The 23,989-nt window shown below is 42.4% G+C and overlaps 1 protein-coding gene across 3 annotated transcripts in view; it reads right to left on the bottom strand.

The window, feature by feature from the left end:
- Window positions 1-6,400, bottom strand: part of tead3 (TEA domain transcription factor 3) — a 100,661-nt gene extending 94,261 nt beyond the window's left edge. The window contains exon 1 of one of the 3 annotated variants that reach the window (XM_008109787.3): window positions 6,074-6,400. The gene's annotated coding sequence lies outside the window, so the exon portion shown is untranslated. The remainder of the gene's footprint in view (window positions 1-6,073) is intronic. The other 2 variants (XM_008109788.3, XM_008109789.3) reach the window with 2 other exon arrangements.
- Window positions 6,401-23,989: the final 17,589 nt, after the last annotated feature.

Consider the following 23,989-nt stretch of genomic DNA (forward strand, 5'->3'; position numbering starts at 1 on the left):
TCACACGAAGTATAGAATTTGTTTTTATCTTAAGCACTGAAACTGTTTTGCATTCATAACTTCCACAAGTAGCATGTTTTATTTCGAGAGAATCCCTGCCTGCAGGAGGAAAGGTTTACGAGTAGGAATGGCGTCATTACACATGCTGCAATGCCACATTGTGGAATTTGTCAAATCCTTAGACATAGTTACACAATTTGTGGATTCTGTTTTTTCTGCTGGAACAACATCAGTATGTATCATTTCTAAATATCTGAATACTTACTTGGGAAAGCACTACAAACTGGATAGAAATTTAGTAAAATAATTATTTCAGAGAATTGTTTTCTTGGTGACAGACTTTCCCAAGACCAACTTACAAAGTAATGAGAGCAAGGCTTTGAATTTCCTACACCTTTCTTCAGAATGGGATATTCAACAAAAAGGCTTCACCAAAAGGTACTGAAAGAAATACTTTTTAATTTTTTATATTAAAACTTCAGCTTTTCTCAGATGAATTCATGATTCTTTTTTCTTCCCTTTACCCTCAGAACAACCCTGACAGGTAGGTTAGGCAGAGGGAAAGAAACTAACCTACTATTGTGCAATGAACTTAACAGTATGGCAGAATTAACACAGATCTCCTACTTAGCACTCTTATCATGACATAAAAATACAGAAAAAAATGAAATGCTCCTAATCCTTTGAAAAAACTAACTTTTATTTGGGACATTTTGTAGAAAAAACTAATATTAACAAAATTAAATTATATTTATGTAGTAAGCACAATGTAGAAACCATCAGGTCACCTAACACAAAAATTACTAATAGCTTATCTACCAAAGCATTTAATCATGGTTTAGCGATTTCCCCCCATAAGCAAAGTAAAATAATATAAAACTGCCAGTGCTGAAACTATATCATCTTATCATGTGAAAGCTAATACTGTATGTTCAGTGCCTTCAAATTAAAACAGGATGGTGAAAGCAAATTTTGCAACCAACAGTTTCACAATTTCAAAATCTATTTTTAATTTTCAAAAGTTTTAAAGTTTGCAAAATCAATGGAATGTATAATTCAATTTGAAACTTGCTAATGTGGGAAATTAGTTGGATTTCAAACAGCCATAACAAATAGTTTCAACCAGTGTTAACCATTTATGGAACTTTTTGAGAAATGTAGAAACTCAGCAGCATGCATATTATGACAAAGTCTCCAACTGACAAGATCTTCAACTTTGTTTAAATGTAGCACTCTAGTAAATTTGCAAGTGATCCACAATCACCATCTTGTCAAACGTTTATAGACATATATTGTTAAAGTGATGCCTAAATATCCTAAAGGCACCAGATCTTGTTTGATCCTGAAAACCAAGCAGGGTAAGTTCTAGTTAATACTTGAATGGGAGATCACCAATTAATGCCTGGTGCTGTAGGTCATATTTCTGAAGAAACTGGAAAAACTGAGCCCTTGGTATTCACTGGATGTTTGGTCCCATAACTCTGTTGTATGTATCAAAATCGAAGTTTGCTCAAGTCCCATTACATTTTTTTTTCATGTCAGGAGCGACTTGAGAAACTACAAGTCGCTTCTGGTATGAGAGAATTGGCCGTCTGCAAGGATATTTCCCGGATGTTTTGATGTTTATACCATCCTTGTGGGAGGCTTCTCTCAAGTCCCCACATGAGGAGCTGGAGCTAACAGAGGGAGCTCATCCATTATATATATATATTTATGTCAGGAGCGACTTGAGAAACTACAAGTCACTTCTGGTATGAGAGAACTGGCTGTCTGCAAGGATATTTCCTGGATGTTTTGATATTTATACCATCCTTGTGGGAGGCTTTTCTTATGTTCCTGCATGAGGAGCTGGAGCTGACAGAGTGAGGTCATCCACGTTCTCCCCGGGTTGGATTCGAACCAGCCACTTTCAGGTCAGCAATTCAATTTTCAAGTCATCTGTCCTGCTGGCACAAGAGTTTAATCTACTGTGCCACCATTATATTCAATGACGTATTAAAATGGTGCCCCATATAAAAAATTGCATACTTTAAGTTTGGATTTTGGATATTTCAAAAACAAATCAAATCTTGGGTGGTTGAATGCATGGGTATAGAACCTGTGGATAAAGAAGGGTGGGTGTAGTCTCAGAAATAAGTCTTGCTGTTTACATTCAGATCATTTTATAAGGGACTGCAGCCTTACTAAATCTGCCCTGATTTTCAGATGCTATATGTGCCTCACTGAAAAAGATGAAACATGGCTTTTCACCCCTTGCCTTAGTTTCACCATGTGAAAAGTAAGGAAGTGAAATGTATCACTGACCTGAAGGGCCCTGCTTTTTTTTTGTTTACATCCCATCACAGTTCTAATTTGCTTAAATCGGTCTTGAAGGCATTCATAGAATCATAGAATCATAGAATAGTAGAGTTGGAAGAGACCACATGGGCCATCCAGTCCAACCCCCTGCTAAGAAGCAGGAAATCGCATTCAAAGCACCCCTGACAGATGGCCATCCAGCCTGAAGACAATGGACCCCTCCAAAGCAGTAGTTTTAGAAGCTGTGATTCTGCTCAGCAACACAAAGTGCGATTTGGGTGCTATTTTCAAGACAGTTGTTTCCGGATCGGAGCAAGCTCTTACATGTTTGGATCCATGTGATTAACCATATATCCAACCCTGCAGGACTGTGACTGTACAGCAACTTGGCTGAAGGCCTCTCCATGAAAAAGTAGTATCCAGTACAAAACATTTTCCCTCTTTAAAAAAAGAAGAAGCCTATCTCAACAATGCCTTGTCCTCGTTTGCAAAAGGATGTCCCACTGGAGTGTGTGGTTTCCCTCAGTAATCCCTGCCGAGCGCCTTCATATGTAAGTTCATACAAAACAGGCAAATGCCTGCCTCCAAAACATTTGATCTTCAAAACTATCCAACTGGCTTAGGATGCATCTACACACTATGCAGTTTGACATCATGCTAATTGCCACAGTTCCATGCTACAGAATCATGGGAGTTGCAGTTTTACAAGGTCTTTCGACTACTTTGTCACAGAGGGATGGTGCCTCATCAAACTACAACTCCCATGATTCCATAGCACTGAACCATAGCAGTTAAAGTAATGCCAAACTGAATTAATTTTACAGTAGAGATTAGGCATGGGCAAACTTTGGCCCTCCAGGTGTTTTGGACTTCAACTCCCATAATTCCTAACAGCCTCAGGTCCCTTCCTTTTTCCCCTCAGCCGCTTAAACAGCTGAGGGGAAAAAGGAAAGGGACTGAGGCTGTTAGGAATTGTGGGAGTTGAAGTCCAAAACACCTGGAGGGCCAAAGTTTGCCCATACCTGGTATAGATGCATACAATTCAATAGGACGGCTACAGATGCACCCCCAGAAATGAGAACATGCTTCAAGAGTACAGTACTCCTCTACTATGGATGCTAGCAACAGAAACTCTCCTAAAACATCTCTATTTTTTCCCCAAGTGGAATACAGCATTCATTGACCCTGACCACTCTCATACCAATGCTATTGTCATTTCATATTGGAGCTTTCGTATATACGTTTAGAGGCACGACGAATCTACAAGTGTTTGTCTTCATCCACGTGACCATGGAATGAGAAACAGCATTACGCAAATCTCCCATACAAAGGTAATTAATTGAGGAAATGTGTTTGTGCAATCTGTGAGTTGTCAACACAGTGGCCCTATGGCCTAGGCACAAACTGCCAGTAAACACACTGAATAAAAGAACAAAACTTTTTGAAAATGATATCCCCTCCTACATCCATAATAAAAAAAACTTTTAAAAAAATCTAAACTTGTGAAGCAAAGTCGTAAAACTTTAGAAAAAAGGGAGGAAATCACACCTTTCTCTATATACAGCGGAAAGTCTGGATTACACACCAGAAGGATAAAAAGTTGGTGAAACAAAGTCTTAAAACTTCAGAAGAAAGGGGGGGGGAGTCATAACTATCTTCATATACAAGCAGAAACTCTTGATTAAACACCAGAAGGCTAGGCACAACCCTCCCAAAAAAAAAAATCAAAGTTCAAAAAATAATAAAGACACGAATCCAAATCACAGGCCACTGCCTTCAAAATTCAAGAGAAAAGTGAGGAAAAAAACACAACTTCTTCAACATATCTCTGACTGAAATGGAAAATATATTTTTAGGACCTTGGGCTTCTCCCCAAAGCTCAGTGAGGGGAGAGAAACTTGTACCCAAAAAAAGAGCAACTTCAAAAATTTTCATAAAGAAGGCGCAACAAGAAATAATATAATATTTTTGGAAAGGCCTTGGATTTCAAAACTTGGTGAGGAGAGAGAAGCTTGTATCCCAAAAGAGAAGCTTGTACCCCAAAAGAAGTTGCCTACACAAGGCACAACAAGAAAGTATACAATCTCAATATTTTTAGGACAGGAGGTTCTCCTCAAAACTAGGGCCTCTTTTACACCGCCACATAAAATCCAGGGTATCTGCTTTGCACTGGATTATATGGTAGTGTAAACTCATATAATCCAGTTTAAAGCAGATAATGTGGATTATCTCCTTTGACAATCTTAATTATATGGCAGTGTAGAAGAGGCCTTGTTTGAGAGGAGAAAAGCTTGTATGCAAAAAAAAGAAGAGTGACCCCAAAAAGTTTCATAGATAAGGCGCAAGGAGAAAGTATATAATATTTTTTAAAGACATTAAGATTCTCCCCAAAATCTGAGTGAGGGGAGAGAGAAGCTCCCAAAGGAGGGCCCTTCCAGACCACATTGCCATATATCCCAGTTCAAAGCAGATAATGTGGGATTTTATTCAGGTGTGTGGAAGGGACCGTTCCAGGCAGGCCCTATATCCCAGGGGCCTTCCACACAGCCCTATATCCCAGAGTATCAAGGCAGGAGATCCCACAGTATCTGCTTTGACTAGTTCAAAGCAGATATAGTGGGATTTCCTGCCTTGATACTCTGGAATATAGGGCTGTGTGGAAGGGCCCCCAGGATCTCATCCCGAGTTTTGTTTATCCAAGATTAACAGCCAGTGGGGACTCATATAATCCAGTTTAAAGCACAAAACCTGGGATCAGATCCTGGGATATAGGGCCTGTCTGGAAGGGCCCCTTCCACATAGCTGAATAAAATACCACATTATTCTGCTTTGAACTGGGATATATGGCAGTGCGGTATGGAAGGGCCCTCCTTTGGGGTACAAGCTTCTCTCCCCTCACTCAGATTTTGGGGAGAAGTCTATCCCAGTTCAAAGCCAACATTGTGGGATTTTCTGCCTTGATATTCTGGGTTATATGGCTGTGCGGAAGGGCCCTGGAAGAACCATGAAAATGTTACCTCCCAAGGGCCCTTTCACACAGCCATATAACACAGAATATTAAGGCAGAAAATACCACAATATCTGCTTTGGACTGGAATGTATGGCAGTGTGGACTCAGATAACCCAGTTCAAAACAGATACTGTGGGATTTCCTGCCTTGATATCCTGGGATATAGGACTGTGTGGAAGGCCCCTGGGATATAGGGCCTGTCTGGAAGGGCACAAGCTTCTCTCTCCCCTCAACTCAGATTTTGAGGAGAAGCCTATCCCAGTTCAAAGCAGGCATTGTGGGATTTTCTGCCTTGATATTCTGGGTTATATGGCTGTGTGGAAGGGCCCCAAGAGGTTTCAAGGACAAGGTGCAACAAGAAAGGAGATAATATTTGTGTTGAAGGGAGAGAAGCTTGAACCCCGAGAGAGGAGTTGGATCAAGAAGTTTCCTGGACAGGGAACAACAAGGCAGGGCCAAGGGAGAGGAAAGAGGGGTCTCTCCATTCTCTGCTTAACATGACCAACTATTTGGGAGGGAAGTTGTACGTGAGTGAGAGAGAGAGAGAGGCTGCGGTCTGGGTCCGGGGGAGGCCAAGTATGTGGAGCGAGGGAGGGGGCGGGGAAAGGCCCTCCCCCTCCCCCCTCCCTCCCCTTTGTGGAAAGTGAGGGGGGGGGTCTTTCAGGAGGGAGCAACAGGGAGGGCTTTCCGAAGGCCGGGCTGCGAGGAGAAGCGCTTGTTTGCGCGCTTCCTTCCTTCCTTCACTCGCTCGCCTCACTTACTCACCTCGCCTGTTGAAGAGGGAGGGCGGCCTCGCCGTCGGGAGCCCTTCGGAGTTCGGGTCCGGTTCTGTGGAGACGCTGACAAGGCGGGAGGGGGAGGCCAGACTCGGGCAAAAGCGGGCAAACAAATCTGCCGATGGAGGCTTGTTGTCTCCGAGCCGGGCGCCGAGCGAGAGCGACGGGAAACTTTTGCGCGGAGGAAGGAGGGAGGGAGGGAAGGAAGGAAGGAAGGAGGGAGGAGCAGAAAGTTGGGAAGGGAGAGAGAGAGAAACAAGGAGGGAGGGAAGGAGAGAAGGAGCCAGCGCCCGCCCTCCCCGTCCGGAGGGACAGCCTCCTTCACCGGCGCTGAGGGCTGAGGCCACCTTCGCCCACTCCGCCTCTGGAGGGACTGGACACTCCACCCCCCCCCCCCCTCTCTGTCTCTCGCCCACAAACACTGAGGGGGAGTCTTTCTGCCTCAGGCAGGACGCGGAGGGGGAGGAAGGCTGGGAGGAAACGGGATGTATTTACTGGAAAAGGCCGGCTCATGAAGCCCGAAGGGGAAAGAAGGGCAAGGAGGGGAGCGGGCCTTCGGGGCGCTGGGGCCGCTTCCACACTGGCACATCCAATCTAGTTTATCCATATCTCACAACCTCTGAGGATGCCTGCCACAGATGTGGGCGAAACGTCAGGAGAGAATACTTCTGGAACATGGCCACACAGCCCGAAAGACATACAACAACCCTGTGATCCCGGCCATGAAAGCCTTCGACGACACACCTATCTAGACCATCTGCTTTAAAATGGATTATATGAGTCTACACCAAGCATGGGCAAACTTGGGCCCTCCAGGTGTTTTGGGCTACAACTCCCACCATTCCTAACAGCCTCAGGCCCTTTCCTCCCCCCCCCCCTCAGCCACTTATCAAAAAACGTTGGATAATAAGGAGGGATTAAGGAAAAGCCTATTAAATGTCAAATTACGTTATGATTTTCCAAATTAAGCACCAAAACATCATGTTTTACAACAAATCAACAGAAAAAAGCAGTTCAATACACAGTAACGTTGTGTAATACAGTAGAGTCTCACTTATCCAAGCTTTGCTTATCCAAGCTTCTGGATTATCCAAGCCATTTTTGTAGTCAATGTTATCAATATATCGTGATATTTTGGTGCTAAATTTGTAAATACAGTAATTACAACATTATTGCGTATTGAACTACTTTTTCTGTCAAATTTGTTGTAAAACATGATGTTTTGGTGCTTAATTTGTAAAATCATAACCTAATTTGATGTTTAATAGGTTTTTCCTTAATCTCTCCTTATTATCCAAGATATTTGCTTATCCAAGCTTCTGCCGGCCCGTTTAGCTTAGATAAGTGAGACTCTACTGTAATTACAGTATTTACGAATTCAGCACCAATACATCACAGTGTATTGAAAACATTGACTACAAAAATATTGACTACTAAAAAATTGACCACAAATAAAGATAGAATTGCATAAAATGAACTTACAGGAACAACATTGTTGGAAGTTAAATCCGTAAAAATGTTCAGTCCTTGCTGCCTAGAGAAACAGCTGTGGATCGGGGCAGGAGGCAGACTGTTGGATAATCCAGAACGTTGAATAAGTGAAGGTTGGATAAGCGAGACTCTACTGTACATTTAAAGTGTAACTCCAACCGTGTGTGTGTGTGTTCAGAGGGTTTTTCTCTGAATTCCTTCGCAGGTTTTGTTCAAAGGGGCTTTTTTGCTTTTGACCCCCGCAGAGGCTGAGAGAGTGTGCCTTGTCCAAGGTCGGCCAGGGAGCCTCTACCAGCTGTTAGAATTGTGGAAGTTGAAGTCCAAAACACCTGGAGGGCCAAAAGTTGCCCATGCCTGCTCTGTAATATAGAAAGTGTGTGTGTGTGTGTGTGTGTGTGTGTGTGTGTGTGTGTACATACATACATACATACATACTTTCTACAGTGTAGAGCACGTATGGGTGGGCTGCAACTTCCACCACTCAGAATTTGGGGAGAAACAGAATATCTTTCTTATATAATTAATAGAAATAGTATATTTATAGTAGTATATAAATATTATATACTTTCTTGTTGTGCCTTATCTATGAAACTTCTTGGGCTCCCTCTTTCTTTTTTGGAGTACAAGCTTCTCTCCCCTCAACCAAGTTTTGAGAAGAAAATCGCTTTGGATAGCTTACTGAAAGGTTAATACCCCTGTGGTGATTGTTTTGCTGCTTCAGAAGATTTCACCCCACTTTCTGTCCCTGTGATAATTGGATTTTGAAAAGTTCGGCTTGTTGTGGAAAAAAGGATTGGCGCTAAAGCTTCAGTGGAAACACATTTCCCCCATGATAACTCTTCCAGGAGTGAATTTCCCTTCCTAGGGGGAGATTTCCCTCACTTCCTGTTGTCTCATCTTCCTTTCTTAGGTAAAGGTTTTCCCCTGATGTTAAGTCCAGTCGTGACCTACTCTGGGGGTTGGTGCTCATCTCCATTTCTAAGCCGAAGAGCCGGCGTTGTCCATAGACATCTCCAAGGTCACGTGGCTGGCATGACTGCATGGAGCACCATTCCCTTCCTGCCGGAGTGGTACCTATTGATCTACTCACATTTGCATGTTTTCGAACTGCTAGGTTGGCAGGACCTGGGGCTAACAGCAGGAGCTCACTCCGCTCCTGGGATTTGAACCTGCGACCTTTTGGTCCACAAGTTCAGCAGTTCAGCGCTTTAACACACTGTGCCACCATAGTATTGAGCCATTGTAGTTAAACTGGTCTCAAACTGCAATAATTCTTGTGCAGATGCACACACAGTCCAAAACTCAAATCACTGCATCTTGTTTTTACTCTTTATATTGTTTTCCTTTTTGCAAACCACTCTGAGTCCTTTTGGGGAGAGGGGTCAGGATATAAATAAAGCTTTATTATTATCATCATCATCATCAGTATTATCATTAGCACCTCAGAGACAAAATAAAAAAACAAAGTTGGAAGCTTACCAACCGTTCCTAGACACTTCATTCCATGCATCTGAGGAAGTAGACTTAGGGTGTGTCTACATAGTAGAATTAGTGCATTTTGACATCACTTTAACTGCTGTGGCTCAATGCTACACAATTATGGGGGTTGCAGTTTTATAAAGTCATTAGCTATCAGTGTGAGTGCTGATACCTCACCAAACTACAACTCCTAGGATTCCATACCATTGAGCCATAGGGCAGTGGTTCCCAACTTTTTTTTGACCAGGGACTACTTTGACTAGGCACCAAAGTCTGGGATGCTAATTCAGAAGAATGCATTGGGAAGCCCCGCAAGGCTGAGAAAGTGCTGGCAAGGGCAATGAGCTGGCATCTCCTTCCTTCCTTCTCTCTCTCACTCTTCTTCAATGGAGCATGCACCCCGACGCCAATTTTTCCCGCATGTCTCGTGGCCCACGGCCCACTGGTTGGGAACCACTAGGTTAAAGTGATGTCAGACTGCAGTGTAAATGCACCCTTAGAGACCATCCACACTACATAAATAAAAGGGTTCAACATCATTTTAATTGCCATGGCTCCATCCTCTGGGGTGTCTAGTTTACTGTGTGCGGTGGCATCAGACCTGTGACAGAGAAATCTCAATTTCACACAAAAATACAAATACCAAAATTTCTTTGCATTGAGCCATCGTCATGTATTGCCAAACTACGATGATTTTATAGTATGGAATACAGCCCTCCTCCATGAATTATTTAGCTGAGTCCTCTTGGGGAATATAAATAACGTTATTATTATTGTTATTGTTATTACTGCAAACCTCAATCTCTCGGGGTGCATCTACCTTGTGGAATGAATTCGGTTATGAGGCCACTTTAACTGCCAAGACTCAATGCTACAGAATCCTGGGAGTTATAGTTTGGTGAGGCACCAGCACTCTTTGGCAGAGAAGGCTAAAGACCTTATGAAACTATTACTTTAACTGATACACTGTATCGGTTAAAGTAGCATCAAAGTGCATTACTTCTAGTGTCATTGTAGTAACAAGATCTTGCTGCCAATAAGTGCCAGCTCTTCATCAAATTACAATTCCCAAAGCATTGAGCCATTGCAGTTAGAAGTGGTGTCAAACTGCATTAATTCCACAATGAAGATGAACCCTTAAGTCTACAGAAACTTTATTTTCTCAACCTCTAATGTGCACAGGTAGGATCTGGGATACAATGTGAACTTCCTTTGGGTTGCTGTGAGATTTCTGGCCTGTATAGCCATGTTCCAGAAGCATTCTCTTTCACTCACATCTATGGCAGGCATCCTCAGAAGTTGTGAGTTATATTGGAAATGAGGCAAGTGGGGTTTACATATCTGTGGAAGGTTCAGAGTGGGAGAAGGAACTCTTGCAGGCAAGTGTGAATGTTCCAATTGGCCACCTTGATTAGCATTGAAAAGCCTTGCTGCTTCAAGGACTGGCTGCTTTTTTTTTTGGAGAAAATCCTTTGTTGGGAGGTGTTAGCTGGCCCTGATTGTTTCATGTCTGGAATTCCTCTGTTTTCAGAGTAGGTAAAGGTTTCCCCTGATGTTTAGACATGTCTGACTCTGGGGGTTGGTGCTCATCTCCATTTCTAAGCCGAAGAGCCGGCGTTGTCCGTAGACACCTCCAAGGTCATGTGACCGGCATGACTGCATGGAGCGCCATTACTTTCCCGCTGGAGCAGTACCTATTGATCTACTCACATTGGCATGTTTTTGAACTGCTAGGTTGGCAGAAGCTGGAGCTAATAGTGGGCACTCACTCCTCTCCTGGGATTTGAACCTGCAACCTTTTGGTCTGCAAGTTCAGCAGCTCAGTGCTTTAACACACTTCGCCACTGGGGCATTCTTTATTTACTGCCCTGATTTTAGTTTTTTGTTTGTTTTTTTTAAAATACTGGTGGCCAGATTTGGTTCATTTTGATGGTTTCCTCCTTTCTGTTGAAATTGTCCACATGCTTGTGGATTTCAGTGGCTGCTCTGTGTAGCCTGACATAGTGGACTACATAGTGATCTTCCTTTTATTCTGAGAGTGGGGAGAATGGAGAGAAACCCGCCTGGGTTACAGAAGCTTTCCAAAAGGGATGGGCTTTTGGAGGACCTGCTGTCTCAAAGGCCCTCCTGGGCAGGCCTAACCTGTCTGGAACAGGTTGGGCGGGTGGCGATCGTCTCCAGCCCCGAGGGAAGAGGGCGAGGGAGAAAAGGGGGCTCGGTGTGTGTTTTGGAGATTGGGGAGGGGAGGGGAGGGGGCGAAACTGGAGGAGCAATCACAGCCTTTGCACTCCGCTGGTGACGTCACGCACTGCGCCCTGTTCCAGCCGAGCCTCTCGCTGCAGCACCCCTAGAGGTTGAGGCCGCAGCGGCAATTTGATTACAATTGAGAAGCTGAAGCCAAGAAAAGAGGAAGTCGGCCAGACGCTGCAAATCTGTGTTTTCTTCCACGCTTTGCCAATAGGCGGGCTGCGGGAAATGGATCCGGAGAAGCGCAGTCGCCGCTTTTAAGTGCAAATATCTTCAGACTGAGTGCATCTACAACAGGCTTGGGCAAACTTGGGCCCTCCAGGTGTGTTGGACTTCAACTCCCACCATTCCTAACAGCCTCAGGCCCCTTCCCCTTAAGCGGCTGAGGGGGAAAAGGAAGGGGCCTGAGGCTGTTAGGAATGGTGGGAGTTGAAGTCCAACACACCTGGAGGGCCCAAGTTTGCCCATGCCTAGAATTAATGCCATGACTCTTGGCACCAGCCTTCTTGGGCAGAAAAGTTCTTGTAAAACTACCAATCCCATGATTCTACATCACTGAGCAATGACAATTGAAGTGGTGTCAAACTGCATTAATTCGACAGCGTGAATGCACCGTCTGATGTTGGTTAAATAGGACTAGGGAAAATTCAGAGTCTTAGATATCTGTCGTATCAGAAGCAAATCGAGGGTACAGTTGCAATGTACAGTAGAGTCTCACTTATCCAACATAAACGGACCAGCATAATGTTGGATAAGCAAACATGTTGAATAATAAGGAGTCATTAAGGAAAAGCCCATTAAACATCAAATTAGGTTATGATTTTACAAATTAAGCACCAAAACATCATGTCATACAACAAATTTGACCAAAAAAGTAGTTCAGTACGCAGTAATGCTATGTAGTAATTACTGAATTTACGAATTTAGCACCCAAATATCACAATGTATTGAAAACATTGACTACAAAAATGCATTGGATAATCCAGAACGTTGGATAAGCAAGTGTTGGATAAGTGAGACTCTACTGTATTTAAAAACACAAAAGTAAAAAAAAAACTTGGCATTATACTCAATGTCCTTTGACCAGTCACTGGCCACTTGGAGTGCCTCTGGTGTTGCTATAAGAAAGTCCTCCGTTGTGCATGTGGCAGGGCTCAGACTGCATTGTAATAAGTGGTTTGTGGTTTGCTCTTCTCGATACTCACATGTCGTGGACTCCACTTTGTGGCCCCATTTCTTAAGATTGGCTCTGTATCCCGTGGTTCCAGAGCACAGTCTGTTCAGCGCCTTCCAAGTCGTCCAGTTCTCTGTGTGCCCAGGAGGGAGTTTCTTATTTGGTATCAGCCATGGATCAGTTCTAAGTTTTAACCTGCCACTTTTGGACTCGTGCTTGCTGATGTGTTCCTGCAAGTATCTCTGTAGATCTTTTCAAAAGATCACAAATGATTTTCGAGCCCTCGGAAGTAAGCTAAAATTGTGTAATGTACAGGTGATCTTTTCATCCCTCCTCCCCGGTGTAGGACACGGCTCTACAAGGGCCGGAAAAATAGTACAGGTCAATAACTGGCTCAGAAAATGGTGTCAAGAGGAGCATTTTGGCTTCCTTGACCATGGTCTACTCTTCCAGGAGGATGGCCTACTGGCAAGTGACGGGGTGGATCTCACACAAGTAGGAAAACATCTTTTTGCACACAGACTCACAAACTTCATCAGGCGCACTTTAAACTAGATCCACTGGGGGAGGGGAACAACAGCCTGGCAAACACTATATTACCCACGACCACAGGGAACTGCCAAAAGGCTAAATGGAGGGCTGCACAAACACAGCAAGGACCAATTACCGAGAGCACAATAATCCCAAATAAACAGCTCAAGGGGAGGTCACAGGGGCTTACATGTCTTTACACTAATGCACAGAGCATGGGAAATAAGCAAGACGAACTCCAACTTTTAGCACAGCACCACACGTACGACATCATAGGCATCACTGAAACCTGGTGGGATGACTCCCATCACTGGAATGTAGCCATTGAGGGCTATAACCTCTTTCACAGAAATAGAACAAATGGGGAGAGGAGGGGGAGTAGCTTTATATGTCAAAAACAGTTACGTTGCAGAAGAAATGCAAGACTGTAATCTGGGAAACCAGCTTGAAAGCATCTGGATAAGAATCAAGGGAACCGGGACTCAAAAAGATCTCATCGTGGGTGTCTACTACAGACCTCCGAACCAGGATATAGAACTTGATGAAGCCTTTTGTCAACAGCTGACCAAACAGGCACAAAGAAGAGATGTAGTCATGGGTGACTTCAACTATCCTGATATCTGTTGGAAAACAAACTCGGCCAAGAGCACAAAGTCCAACAAATTCCTCACTTGCCTTGCAGACAATTTTATGGTCCAGAAGGTAGAGGAGGCAACAAGGGGATCAGCAACTCTTGATCTAATCTTAACAAATGTGGAAGACCTGATCAATACAGTAGAATTCGTCGGATCCTTAGGGGCAAGTGACCATGTGCTCCTGCAGTTTGTGATACAATAGAAGGCTGAAACTAAGACAAGTCAAACACGCATTCTGGACTTTAAGAGAGCTGACTTCCAAAAAATGAAGGAAATACTGAGCGGCATTCCATGGACGCCAATATTAAAAGACAAGGGAGTTAACGATGGATGGGAGTTTTTTAAAAGTGAAATACTCAAGGCAAATGCAAATGCAAACAGTGCCAACAAAAAAAAATATGGCACGTGCGAAGAAGCCAGAATGGATGTCCAAAGAACTTCTAACTGGGCTAAGATTCAAAAGTGACATGCACAAGAAGTGGAAAAGGGGAGAAATCACCAAAGAAGAATTCAAACGTATAGCCAACTCCTGTAGGGAAAAGGTTCGCAAGGCTAAAGTGCAAAATGAGCTCAGGCTTGCCAGGGACATTAAAAACAACAAAAAAGGCTTTTTTGCTTACGTTGGTAGAAAAAGGAAGAAAAAGGAGGCAATAGGGCCTCTGCAAGGAGAAGATGGGGTGATGGCAACAGGGGACAGGGAAAAGGCAGAACTGCTCAATGCCTTCTTTGCCTCGGTCTTCTCAGAAAAAGAAAGCCATCTTCAACCTCAGCAACATGAAATGGACGAAGGATTTGGGGAAATCCAACCCCAAATAGGGAAACAAGTTGTCCAGGAACACCTGGACACTCTAAACGAATTCAAGTCGCCAGGGCCAGATCAACTACATCCAAGAGTACTGAAGGAACTAGCGGAAGTTATTTCAGAACCACTGGCAATCATATTTGAGAGTTCTTGGAGAACGGGAGAAGTCCCAGCGGATTGGAGGAGGGCAAATGTGGTCCCTATCTTCAAGAAGGGAAAAAAGAACGACCCAAACAATTACCGTCTGGTCAGCCTCACATCGATACCAGGCAAAATTTTGGAAAAGATCATTAAGGAAGTGGTCTGCAAACACTTAGAAACAAATGCAGTCATTGCTAATAGTCAACACGGATTTACCAAAAACAAGTCATGCCAGACTAATCTGATCTCGTTTTTTGACAGAGTTACGAGTTCGGTTGATACAGGGAATGCCATGGATGTAGCCTACCTAGATTTCAGTAAGGCCTTCAACAAAGTCCCTCACAACCTTCTGGCAAACAAACTAGTAAAATGTGGGCTAGACAAAACTACAGTTAGGTGGATCTGTAATTGGCTAAGTGAACGAACCCAAAGGGTACTCACCAATGCGTCGTCTTCATCTTGGAAAGAAGCCACGAGTGGAGTGCCGCAGGGTTCTGTCCTGGGCCCGGTTCTGTTCAACATCTTTATTAATGACTTAGACGAAGGGTTAGAAGGCACGATCATCAAGTTTGCAGACGACACCAAACTGGGAGGGATAGCCAACACTCCAGAAGAAAGGAGCAGAATTCAAAACGATCTTGACAGACTAGAGAGATGGGCCGAAACTAACAAAATGAAGTTCAACAGGGACAAATGCAAGATACTTCATTTCGGCAGAAAAAATGGAATGCAAAGATACAGAATGGGGGACACCTGGCTAGACAGCAGTACGTGTGAAAAAGATCTTGGAGTCCTTGTGGACAACAAGTTAAACATGAGCCAGCAATGTGATGCGGCTGCTAAGAAAGCCAGTGGGATTCTGGCCTGCATCAATAGGGATATAGCGTCTAGATCCAAGGAAGTCATGCTATCCCTCTATTCCACCTTGGTCAGACCACACCTGGAATACTGCGTCCAATTCTAGGCACCACAGTTGAAGGGAGATGTTGACAAGCTGGAAAGCGTCCAGAGGAGGGCAACTAAAATGATCAAAGGTCTGGAGAACAAGCCCTATGAGGAGAGGCTTAAAGAACTGGGCATGTTTAGCCTGCAGAAGAAAAGGCTGAGAGGAGACATGATAGCCATGTACAAATATGTGAGGGGAAGTCATAGGGAGGAGGGAGCAAGCTTGTTTTCTGCTGACCTGCAGACTAGGACACGGAACAATGGCTTCAAACTACAGGAAAGGAGATTCCACCTGAACATCAGGAAGAACTTCCTCACTGTGAGGGCTGTTCGGCAGTGGAACTCTCTTCCCCGGACTGTGGTGGAGGCCCCTTCTTTGGAGGCTTTTAAGCAGAAGCTGGATGGCCATCTGTCAGGGGTGCTATGAATGCGATTTCCTGCTTCTTGGCAGGGGGTTGGACTGGATGACCCATGAGGTCTCTTCCAACTCTACTATTCTATGATTCTATGATTCTATGATTCTATGATTCTATGATTCTATGATTCTATCTCTGAAAAATATTTCTTGATTTAAGGCGTTGGCATGCTGCGTGATAGCCAAACAGTGTATGGGCTGGAGATGTCACTGCTTTGGTCCTTTCATTGCTGGCTGCTACTTCCGAGCAGATGTCAGGTGCTGCAATACCGGCCAAACAGTATAATTTCTCCAATGGTGTATGGCGTAGACATCCTGTGATAGTAAGAGCCACATCCACTGTTTTGATGTAGTGAGATGTGTTCCAGACTGGGCATGCGTAGTCAGCAGCAGAGTAGCAAAGCACAAGGGCAGATGTCTTTACTGTATCTGGTTGTGATCCTCAGGTTGTGCCAGTCAACTTTCGTATGATATTGTTTCTAGCACCCACTTTTTGTTTGATAGTCAAGCAATCCTTTTTGTAAGTCAGAGCACGATTCAGGGTAACTCCCAGGTATTTTGGTGAGCTGCAATGCTCCAATGGAATTCCTTCCAAGGTAATCCACAGAACCCGAGATACTTGTCTGTCCTTAAGGTGAAAAGCACAGGTCTGTGTTTTAGACGGATTAAGGATCAGCTGGTTTTCCTTGTAATAGGCAATAAGAGCACCTAAAGCTTCAAAGAGCTTTTGTTCAACAATTTCAAAGCTCCCTGCTTGAGCGGTGATGGCATGATTGTCAGCATAGACGAAACTCTCCCTTCTGGCAGTGGTCCTAGATAAGTTTCTAATAATGCCACATTTGCTTCAACTGAATGCGAAAGTATTGGGCCATAGCAATTGAAGCAATGTCAAATTGCATTAATACTACATTTTTACTACCTTTTTAGAAAGCATATTTCAGGAGCAGGTTTTTATATTGCTTTCTGTACTTTTGCCATTTCAAGGGTCCATTTTACTTATGGCTGACATTCCTTTTCTTTGCAGAGGCATGATTAGCAGTTACTGTTTCCAAATCCTAACATGAAAGACCTGCATTTAATAGAGCTATAAATAATATTTCCTTGTATCCGAGCCTAAGCAAAAAATAGTTGAGGCTCTGGAAAACCAACTACTTTCCCCAAAATAGTTCAAAAGAATTCCTTAAAAATATTTACTAGTTGTGAAAATAAAAAGGCCCTCCAAATTCATAACTGCAAAATTCATGTTCAGGTGCCAAAAATGCCCCTCCTTTTTAAAAAAGATCGAAATTTTGAGAAGTATTGCAGGGTCCATTTGGAGTCGCTTTCCAAAGTACAGTTCCTTACAGTGTTTTACTAAATATGTGGTATATATAATCAGTGATATCATCATTTTTGTCCATGGGCTTTTTTTTTTCCACGTCAGGAGTAACTTGAGAAACTGCAAGTCGCTTCTGGTGTGAGAGAATTGGCCATCTGCAAGGATATTGCCCAGGTGATGCCCTGATGCTTTGATGTTTTTACCATCTTTGTGGGAGGCTTCTCTCATGTCCCCGCATGGAGCTGGAGCTGATAGAGGGAGCTCATCCGTGCTCTTCCCGGGTTAGATTTGAACCGGCAACCTTCAGGTCAGCAACCCAATCTTCAAGTTATCAGTCCTGCTGGCACACAGTGTATAAAATCCCATATTATCTGCTTTAAACTGGGTTATATGGCAGTGTGTACTCAAATAACCCAGTTCAAAGCAGATATTGTGGATTATCTGCCTTAATCTTCTGGGTTATATAGTTGTGTGGAAGGGCCGTAAGGCTGGGTCTATACTGCCCTATATGCCAGGATCTGATTCTATATTGTCTGCTTTAAACTGGATTATGAGTCTACACTGTCAGATAATCTGGGATAAGAAGATAATCCAGGATCAGATCCTGGAATATAGAGCAGTGTAGATCCAGCCTTACTTCCAGGTATGTACCTCCTAGAATTATCCTATATAATGATAATGTAATATGTAAAAATGTCTTTATTTTGCTCCATTTTAGAAGATAAACTGAGATTTTACAACATTCTAGTAATATTCTAGTTTAGCTCATATTAAATGAATGGAGTTACCTTATTTTAGGTCCCATCTACACTGCCATATAAAATCCAGATTATTTGCTTTGAACTGGATTATTTGGCAGTGAAGACCTATATAATCCAGTTCAAATAAATAATGTGGATTATCATTTTGATAATCTGGATTATATGGCAATGCAGAAGGGGAAAGTCAACACAAATAATCCAGTTCAAAGCAGATAGTATGGATTTTATGAAAGTGTATGAGGGGCCTTAGATCATGCCCAGCTACAGTTGTGTTTTACTTTTGCCCCTAGTTTAGCATCCTGCAACATGTGGACCTGCAGATGTTTTGGAGGCCATTCCATCCTTCCCTGTCAGTTGTGCTGTTTATGAACCATCAAGATGTACTTCTATAAAACACATTTATCTCCATTAAAGTAGAAAACTGATTTTAATTCAAAACATTTACTGCAATACAAATTGCATGGTTCTGTTCATCACTAATCAATTCCAAATGGAGACTTTGGGTCTTTGTTGTTGGAAATCCTTTTTAGACTTGCAAATAGGATATAAGGAGGGCAGAAAAGGGAACTCATAGTTTATTAGCTTCTTCCCTCCACCGTCCATCAGTTTATGATATATGTGGCTGAGAGGCTTACGGTGTGTCTACATTGTAAAATTAATGCTGCATGACACACTGTAACTGCCATAGCTCATTGCTGTGGGGTCCTGGGAATTGTAGTTTTAGAAGGTCTTTAGGCTTCTCTGCCAAAGAGTGATGATGCCTCACCAAATGGCAACTTCCTTGATTCCATAATATTGAGCCATGACAGCTAAAGTGGTGTCAAATTGCATTCATTATACAATATAGAAGCCGTGTGAATTGTGAATCAATAAATGTTCTATTCAAAATCTGCCTTGATCATGAACTACCTTCAGACAGACTCCATTTCTTAGGCCCCTTCCACACAGCTGTATAAAATCCACATTGAACTGGATTATATGGCAGTGTCGACTCAGGTAATCCAGTTCAAAGCATATATTATGGATTATCTTCCTTGATATTCTGGATTATATGGCTGTGTGGAAGGGCCCTTAGCCCCAGCTTTCTACAACAAAGCGATTTGACTAACCTACCTTCCAGAATTGTTTTTAAAATAATTGAGGTGCTGCGTGTAAATGAAAATATTCAGGATAAACATTAATTAAAGTAAGTAATGCCTGAGCTTCTTGCTGTCATTGTATTTTTTTTCCAGAATTCTGATTCAAAGACAACTTGTAAACTCTAAACAGAAAGCTTGTACACCATTAAAGGTATTCACAGAATAACACAATATTATAATGGTGAGAGTTGTACTCACCAGTTATATTCTATGGCTAGATGTATGTTCCTGGAATTGTATATCAGGAACACCTCAAGCAATAAATAAAATGCCCCCCAACTGCAGATGCAAGGGGTTTGGAACTATGTCACCGATAACCATTCACAAAATTTAAAAGTCAGTTAAGTTCTCCTTGAGTTACATAGCCTCCATCTAAATCTGTGGGATTATTTGGAAAATGATAGATATTATTAATTATTCAAATCCTTGGAGAGCACGGATGAGCTCCCTTTGTCAGCTCCAGCTCCCCATGTGGGGACATGAGAGAAGCCTCCCACAAGGATGGTAAAACATCAAAATATCCAGGCGTCCCCTGGGCAACGTCCTTGCAGACAGCCAATTCTCTCACACCAGAAACGACTTGCAGTTTCTCAAGTAGCTCCTGACACAAAAAGAAATTAAGCACTGAAGCTTCTGCTATACAGGATTAGAAAAATCAGCAGGGATGTTAATTTGAAGAATGATATTGCAATCTGATGCAACAACTTTGTTAGCAACTTTGTGTTCATTTTGTTTTTGGAAGGCTCTGCCAAACTGATGGGCTGGGATTCTTGTTCATAGTCTTATCACAGGTCAGAAAAATCTTGCACAATTTGTCTTGATCTGGCTATCTGCAATTCTGTAGCTCCAGTGGCAGTTTGCCCAAGCCTATAACAGTTAGATAACATCAACCTGTTGGGGTTTTGTTGTTGTTGTTGTTTTAAACAGAGGGAAATCATCTTACATTGAAAGGATCAAGAATAGGTTTCTGTCTCATCTTTCTAAAATCTTAAAAGGAATTCTGCAACTCCTCTGTTAATATATTCCTCAGAGTTTGGCTATAAGCAGACACCAAGCATGACTGAAAAATCACAAATCACAGTTCACAAGAGTCACATTTCAAAACTAAAGCCTTGCCAAACAGAAGTCCTATAGTTCTTTCAGTTCAGAAGGAGTCAATAGGAAGTATGGATGGATAGGAGCGACCTTCCTTGAAGCAGAAAAACTCTCCACGTTTCAGCCGTGGTACCAACAAACTGATTTGTGCCTATGAAACACATATCATGAGACCTTCATGCAACTTCAATGAAATTATAGTAGTACATATCTTCAAAAGGAATGTTCAAAGAAAATAAGTTTAAATCTGAATGTATATCTGCCTTAAGTAACTTCAGTTTTTGATATCTCCTTACAGCCTATAGTTTTGGCATAAACATATAAATGTCATATTTTATTTAATCTTTGTGTGTGTGTGATTTTCCTTGCAAGGCCTTTTTCATACTACACAGGTATGGCACTTGGATATCACTGTCTTGACTACATCATTTGGAATTCTAAGATATGTAGTTTTATGAGGGATTTAGTATTTTGTAACTGTCAGATCCAGGGCCACACAAAATAATTATTGCCAAGATTCCAAGGGGTCTTGTCTTGGCAGTTCAAGTGACATCACAGTGTTATAATTTTGTCATGTGCAAGAGACCTCCATCTAAAAGATGGTTTTTACAGAACAAAGCTTCTTCTCATGAATGAGAAACTGATTTGCAACCCTTTCTAGATGGGATTACAACCCATCTGAGAAAACAGAATCTCATTTTGAGAACACATTCAGATCCAGCATTATACATAGAGATCTAAGTGGTCTTTTGATGTGGAGTGCTTTTGCAAGCCCTTCTATTTCTTTGTAAGCTTTTTTTGACCCATGACTAATAAAAAGGGGTGTTGAAAATGTAGAAAATGAAAGTCAATACTTCTCTGATCGTCCCTCAACATTTTAAACAGTTGAAAGGATCAAAACTGAAATGGGTTCAGATAAGCATTTCAGCATTTGTAGTCTGTTCCCATATGGATGTGGGATCCACCCACCTCAAAAGTAAATGGAATTTTAGCTTAGAGTTTGGAAAAGTTAGCTGTTCGTGTTAGTTAGGAAGGATCTAGGAGTTGGAGTCCCCCTTCAAAAACCCAAACTCACAAACATTTCCAAGCTGTGATAGAACTGAAGTTGTAGTGGGTGTTTCTTAAAGAACTAACCAAAGATTGTTGGATTTTCCATCAGAAAAAGTATCAAATTGTATGTAATAGACACTGTAAATTACTACCTTGATGGAACACAGGGTGGGGGAGGGAGAGAAGGCAGAAACCTTCAGGACTGCTGGTTAGGTGTCTTCCCTCAGTCAATTAATAAGAATAACAATAACAATTAATTATAGCTCACATGTACAAAACATCTTCCAACCTTCCTTCCACACCTACATGTATGATTCATCATGACTAGGGAGGCATTTAACATATCACAGCAATAACACAGAGAGGCAACAGGATAGGAGGAGAATTCTCAAGCTCTGTCCAATTGAAACCCAGAAGAAGGAAGAGTTGTTGTTACTTAAACAACATCCATGTCCTCACCAAATTTAAGTACACCTACATAAAACCACTGCATTAACCCACATAATGGCAAGTGTTCTCTGAAAATGGATCATCCTACCCCTCATCGATACTCTTGCAAAGTGTTGCACCATGACTCACAAAGAAGAGCACCACACCTTTTGAATCATTGTCACCTAGCACTTCCTGCAACAATTTGGCCGTCACTTCAGTGCTTTCTTCTCCCTCAACCAAGAAATGGCTTCTTCTAGTCTTGTTTAGTTTGTAGTCTCGCTAATGGTAGTTCATAATACAAGAGGATGGATAATAAAGGAGAACCCAACTGCTCCAGCCAGGTCTTAGAACAGACTTCCGGGTCTCTTTGTAAATGCTCACAATGAAAAGGATGCAAAAGCTACTTGTCGCTGTTAACTTTGAAAAATTGATGATTGAACTCCTCCCTCCAGTATGAGTGAGTCTAGGCATCTAACACACTGCACCATGTGTTTCTTAGTCTCCAAGCACTGTTGCTTCAAGAGACAGCTCCACAATAACATTACCTTTAGCACAAAGTATCTTTAGTTTGTCCCTAATGACATAACAATAGCAAAGATGAAACTGAATAATTTATCAGGGCAGAAGGGAACACTATTGAGATCATAGAATATGCACAGGAGATTCTTGTTGGTAACACTCTTGTTTTATATATAGACTAACCTCTTTGTCAGCCAAATCACTCCTCTTTATAGGTATAAATCCCCGTAATAAGGGTCTTAGCATAGCCTGTGTGTCTATATCATGCATAAGAAGGAATGAGTATCCCAAGTAGAATATTCTTTAAGATTGTGTTAGGTGATTCCTCACTCAAAAAGGGTGGAGTTGAAACCTGGCAAATGACTACGACTTAGGCACAACATCTGGGCAGACATATTCTTTTGTTAGGTAAACTTAATTGATAGTTATCAGTGAGATTAATTGTTGGACCATAATCTTTAAATGCTAAGGAAATAAGCAGAAGTTGTTTTGAAAAGAGGAGGCCATTTTAGAGATGTGGGCATGCTTAGGATTTAAAAATAAAGAGAACTGAATTCTATGCAGGAGCATCATACCACTTCATCACATTAACTAAATTCCACAGTGTGCTACACTTAAAATTCGGGAAGCTGTGGGAGTATCCAGGTCTTTGGGATTCAAAAGCTGGATTATATGGCAGTTTAGATGCCCCCCCCCCTTAATCAGAGGCAAGTGGGAATAGTGCAATTGGCCACCTTGATTATCATTGAATAGCCTTGCAACATCAAAGCCTGGCTGTAATTCTGCAATGATACAAGTATCCTGATCTTTGGGATTCAGAAGCTAGATTATATGGCAGTGTAGATGGGGGCCCCTGTATCAGAGGCAAGTGGGAATAATGCAATTGACCACCTTGATTAGCATTGAATAACCTTGCAACGTCAAGGCCTGACTGCAATTATGAAAGTATCCAGATCTTTGGGACTCAGAAGCTAGATTATATGGCAGTGTAGATGGGGCCCCCACGTATCAGAAGAAAGTGGGAATAATGCAATTGGCCACCTTGATTAGTATTGAATAGCCTTGCAACGTAAAAGTATTATACAGTGTATATGGCCTTTGTTCCCAGAGCACATAGAGCTAAATTGCAGTTTGTCCCCCTTCCCCCATGCCAGAAATAACACTGAAATACCTGATCCCTCTTTCTTCCTCCCTCCCTCCTCTCTTCTCGGCAGCATCCCAAAGGGACAAACTGAACAAGCTTAGGTGGAAGAGAGGCTGAGATTTCAAAGAGAGGAGGATTTCTTTCAACAAATAATGTGGGGGGAAGGATGGTGGGTGGGGCCTCAGTACTGTAATGTGATGAGAAATTAACTCAAAGAATGCTGATACATATTGAGTTGCATGGAAGTGTGATGAGGATAAGCAATTCTACCGTTTCATAGGAAATGGAGCTCTACTCAGCCAAATGTTTTCATCCCTTTAATTGCCTTTATTTATTTATTTACAGCATTTATATTCCGCCCTTCTCACCCTGAAGGGGACTCAGGGCAGATCACATTACACATATAGGCAAACATTCAATGCCTTTTAACATAGAACAAAGACAGGACAAACATAGGCTCCGAGCGAGCCTCGAACTCATGACCTCCTGGTCAGAATGATTCATTGCAGTGATTCATTGCAGCTGCTCTCCAGCCTGCGCCACAGCCCGAGCCCAGTGTGCAGCTGCTCTCCAGCCTGCGCCACAGC

Source organism: Anolis carolinensis, chromosome 4 (genome assembly GCF_035594765.1).
Source record: "Anolis carolinensis isolate JA03-04 chromosome 4, rAnoCar3.1.pri, whole genome shotgun sequence".
NCBI classification, from domain to species: Eukaryota; Metazoa; Chordata; class Lepidosauria; order Squamata; family Dactyloidae; genus Anolis; species Anolis carolinensis.